The 5,000-nt window shown below is 35.4% G+C and overlaps 1 protein-coding gene across 4 annotated transcripts in view; it reads right to left on the bottom strand.

Annotated features, from left to right (window-relative positions):
- Positions 1-3,957: 3,957 nt before the first annotated feature.
- The window catches only part of LOC113818835 (protein scarlet), a 52,022-nt gene continuing 50,979 nt past the window's right edge, over positions 3,958-5,000 (bottom strand). For 3 of the 4 annotated variants that reach the window (XM_070144346.1, XM_027371031.2, XM_070144343.1), the window contains one exon: positions 3,958-5,000. This exon is cut by the window's right edge and continues 198 nt beyond it. The gene's annotated coding sequence lies outside the window, so the exon portion shown is untranslated. The other variant, XM_070144345.1, reaches the window with a different exon arrangement.

Raw genomic sequence — 5,000 nt, 5'->3', positions numbered from 1 at the left:
TCACAGTACCAGTGATTTAGGTATTATGCTGGTCAGTTGCTGCTTCACGCTTGAGCCCCATTGTTTGTGGTCTGATTCAATGTATCAAGCCTTATTTGCCAAGGACACAACCTCGGCTAATGAAATTGGATCTTGACCTTGCCATCATCACCTTTTCAAAAGAAACGGAAAAAAGAAAATGGGGGACAAAAATGGAATCGGCTTGAAATTGTCAATCATGCCGCATGTTGTGTTTGCCAACAATAGTACGTGCACTCACAGTTCTCCCAATATGTGCACTAGACTCTCCTGCATTAATGTGTATTCCAGTTGTGCACACTCTTGTTTTGGGATCATATTTGTCTGAGTAACACTCATCCTTATGTATATACATAATACAGCTGCAGATGTACGACAACCAATTTTGTTCTACATTGAAAATCCGCCAGCATAGTTAGCTTCCATTGATGTTATTCAATGAAACTGTTTGCATCTTACCTAAAGTACCATTAAAATCATCTGGATTATTATAAATCTTTAAGCCAGGAATCTAATGTTCTTCTGGTTTTTGTGTGTGTTATCAGTGTCTGTTTTTGTTATGGTTGTAATTGTGATAAAAATATTGATTTCTATTTTGCCTTGTTATGAAAAAGTCCAATTTCTTATGTACTGCATTTAAATAGTGAATCCCAGATAGCAAAGGAGATGAACGCAATCAAAGGTAAATTTTGACAGTTGCAAGATCAACAAGTATCAGCAATCTTAAGTATATTCCAGTGGTTCCTTGTAATGTTAATTAAGAATTTGGACTTCTGTGTCATAGAGTAGCAGATATCTATTACAGTTGACAAGTGTTCTCTTGAAAATAAGTATGTAGCTTAAGACTTTATTTATCAAATAAATGACCTGCAATATCGTTATATTTACTGCATTTCTCTCAGTTCCTTCCACTGGACCTAAGTCCTTATTAGATACTCGGATTGATGTCCAGTCAAACGCTTAAATCCCACTGAATAAATGACTTCTCTTTTCACAATTATATGAAGGCACTGCTGAAGGGAAAGTCTCAAAATCTGGTGTACCGAGATTAAAGAGATATTCTTGAAAATATTGTACATTTCATCCTGTTTTTTTTTCTTTTCTTCTTCTTTTTTTCCCTTCTAATGTTTCAGATCTTGTATGTGTTCTGATTCACACTGCACAAGTTATTATACTGTAAAATTAGCTTGGGTAATGAATTTGATTCTTGATTTCCATATTTTCTTTGTTTTTTGTATATGTATCTTTATATTTAGGATGTTGCTCTTACTCAAAGGAAACCACAGTTTACCATTTTCTTGTTATTTTTTTGTAGGTCGAAGTTTTCCAGTTGTAGAACCAGCTTGAAAGAATGCCCTTCAGCATTATTTCTCAACAATATAAGTAAGTATTTATTGACCCAATGTCGCTGGGAAAATGCACTGTTCACTGTAGTACTTTTTTGTGAATTATTTCTGCGCATCGATGGCCAAACAGAGGAGTCAATTAGTAGACCTTGTGACCTCACTTGATTTCAATTTTCCTTGAGTTTGCTGGAAAAGCATATTTTTTACTTATACTACCAATATAAGCGTTATTATTATTATTATAAACATTATAATCATTATAATAATACTGACATTATTATCATTATATAAGACTGCAGAAAAAAAAATTCTGGAAGTCAAAGAAAAGGGTAAACAGGTGAGATGGTAGGACTCATAATTGGCTCATTGGTGACTTTGTACTCATGGAGCTATCTGTGTGTAAAGACTTAATAATCTAAATTCAAAGAGCGCACGGCATTAGCGTATATGCCACCTCCGGCAGCTTCGGGTTAAAAGAGGTGCACTCCTGAGCATAAGTCCACACTACATGCACAAGTCTGGCATATGTTTTAACACATTGCCCATATATACCATAGTATCCATTGGGTCAAGGTTAGAAGAAAGGAGGGGAGAGAAAGGGAGCAGGGGGGTAAGGAGAGAGAGAATCAGATTCATTCTCTTTCTCTCTCTCCCTCTCCCCTCCCCCCATCACCCTCTCCCTCTCCCTCCCCTTTAACCTTTCCCTTTCCCTCTCCCTCTCCCTCTCCCCCCTACCCCTTTTCTTGTCATGTCTTCTCTTCTCTTCTCTTTTCTTTGCTTTCTTCTCTTCTGCTTTATTTTGTCATTTTCTTATAGATATTTTCCCTTTGATCTAATCACCCTATGCCCTTAACCCTTCCCCTTTTGTAAGTCACTTCTGTATTCCGTTTTTCTCCCGTCTATATCCTTTTTAAAGCTATCCTACAGTGCTGTACAACCTTTAAAAGGTAACCCATTTTATCCTAATTGTTAACTCATTGTTACCCTTTTTGCCACAATATCTTACCATAATGCTATATGCCCTTTGATGTCTAGCAGATATATTTGTTTATTATTAGTTTTTGTTAACTATTAGTTATCCATTTATATCATTTACCTATAGATTTCATTCTTCTTCCTTTCTCTAGAGGTGATATGTATATATAGAGACAGAGATAGACATACAGGCAGAGACCCAACATTTGCTGTCTAACTACTGCCAACAGGATTTACTTTTATCCAGTCTTATTGTCTCCCTACCTCTCCCACTCCCCTACCAATCCTCTTAGTCTACCCCATCCACTCACCTACCCGATCCTCCCCCGTCTTGTGCTCCCTTTCCCCTGTCCTTGTATCTTTTAACTCTGGATGAAATACTGTGCCATATTTGTAAAAGCATAAACGTAGCTGTGAGAATAAGCATATGAATGTACCATAGGGTTCTTTTGATTTGGCTAGCCAGTTACTTTTACAATTGTTTTTTTCACAAATTCATTTTTAATCCTTTTTCATCTTTAAGCGTGTCCATAGAGCAGGCCTGATCAATGGGTATGCCATAAGCTTCTTGGACTTCACTCAGGCCCATTTGTCTGGATTTACCATTAGTTTGTTTGTATTCTACTATAGACAGAAACACGTCATGTTACCTGTCATGTAATGGTGCTTTAAGGCATTGGTTTTCTAGCTTTAATTCATTCATAGGCTGTTCAGGTAACTATGTGATTCTTGATGATTAGTATCAATATCTGATTTTTAGAGGATGTTTTTCGTTTCAACAAGGACTGCATTAGTAAAAAAGTTTTAGTTAGTCATTTTTCTATATGCTTTACAACATATGAAAATAAATTTTTTTTCCAAGGTCTGTATCTGTAATTTATGTAGTAAGATGGTAAAGAATTGTTTCATTAAGCAAGGGGTCAGGAAAACAATGAAATCAAATTTAAATAGGCGATGATGAAGGGGCAAGCCATAATGCTCCTAATAAGGGTAGAAAATCATCACTGACTGTCTAATAAGGGTAGAAAATCATCATTGACTGTCTAATAAGGGTAGAAAATCATCATTGACTGTCTAATAAGGGTAGAAAATCATTATTTGGTATGATGCGCCTGAAATAAGTGGGGAAAAGAAACAGTTTACCCTTCAGGGTTGCAATAAGGGGAATACCAATCAATCAAGGGAATACCATGACCACAGCTCCCAGAGGCCATTCATGACTGACACAAAGCCAGCCTTTCATCCTTTCAGCATGGCTCTCACACCTTAGGAAATGGACAGAAGAGGATGAAGAAAAAGGGAAAGGATTGGGGAAGAAGAATAGACCATGCAAAATTAGTTGAGGCGAAGGCTGAGGCCCAAGGTAGGGGGGTGATCCCCTACCTTGGGCCTGTCTCCATCTCGTAAGCCCCCCACCTTAACAACAATGAGTAAGGGTTTGAAGGGTTTATAATATTGTGAAGTATTTAGGATGTAATGAAAATAGCCAAGGAAATTCAAATGTTACCAGACTTTTTATAAAAAAAAATAGTAGAAAATTCATATCCAGTCTCGGACCTTGATGAAACAAATTTCAGGGAGGATTCTGGTCAAAAAGGAATATTCAGAGTACGAAAAGTATCAATATACAAGTTCTTTTATTTTGGATTCTACTGCCAGTTTGACATAGCAAAAGAAGAGAATTGTGTATTCAGAAGTTAAACTGATGGTACATCAACACCATTAGATAGCATTGAAATTGAGTAATTTACATCACAGTTACAAAATGAGCACATAAGAGACTTATCAGAGATACAAATATTGAAAAAAATTGAAGTAAAAGATTTATAGGATGTATAATAACCATGAAGAGAATCAAGTCAAAATACATAAAGTAGTAACAGTATATTTTGTTTGATCAAACATTACTTCAGGTGATCATGTTCATACCACTCAATGCTGATAGTAATAGATTTTTTTGGTCTAATCAAAACTAGACTCAATGTAATGACTTATTACATTTTAAATCTTATATTGTATTTCTTAATTCTGGCATATAACATAAAATAGAGCACTGGAAGGGCATCAGATACATTCATTCTTTACTCAAATTTTCAGCAAAATTTTACTTAATAGTCATTGATTTGTCCAACTCACATGATAAAGAGATTTCCACTGTGTCTTTTTGATTGGATTTTAGTAAAGCAATCATATAATGACTTCAGTACATTTCTGAAAGATACACTGGACTATATAAGTTTCATGCTCTCCAGTATGAACATCATTCACACTATCTAATATAACACAAATATAACTAATCAAATATGGAAACTAATAAGAAATAAAAAAAAAATCAAAACAATGCAACCTAGATGATCACCATGGTAAATCCAGTATTTAAAAAGTGAACAATATGAACAGAAGTTGTCTGTATCTGTAACACTTCACATTGAGCAAGTTTAATTCTGGAATATCTTAGCCATGAGTCATTTGGTTTGGCTTTATTTTTGAAATTTTATCTAAACCTTTTCACTTCACTCTTTAATCAGCACAGCAATTGTCACGTCCATTAAAATTGCACATGAACGTTCATGGCCTGCATATTAGACCACAGTTCCAAGGAAGTACACATGATCTGACTAATGCCTCCCATTTTCTTTTCTAAAAGATGCAAGCTATTTA

This window comes from Penaeus vannamei, chromosome 32, assembly GCF_042767895.1.
Source record: "Penaeus vannamei isolate JL-2024 chromosome 32, ASM4276789v1, whole genome shotgun sequence".
Classification (NCBI taxonomy): Eukaryota; Metazoa; Arthropoda; class Malacostraca; order Decapoda; family Penaeidae; genus Penaeus; species Penaeus vannamei.
Note: the sequence above shows the minus strand (reverse complement) of the source record. Positions and strands in the feature narration are given on the sequence as shown.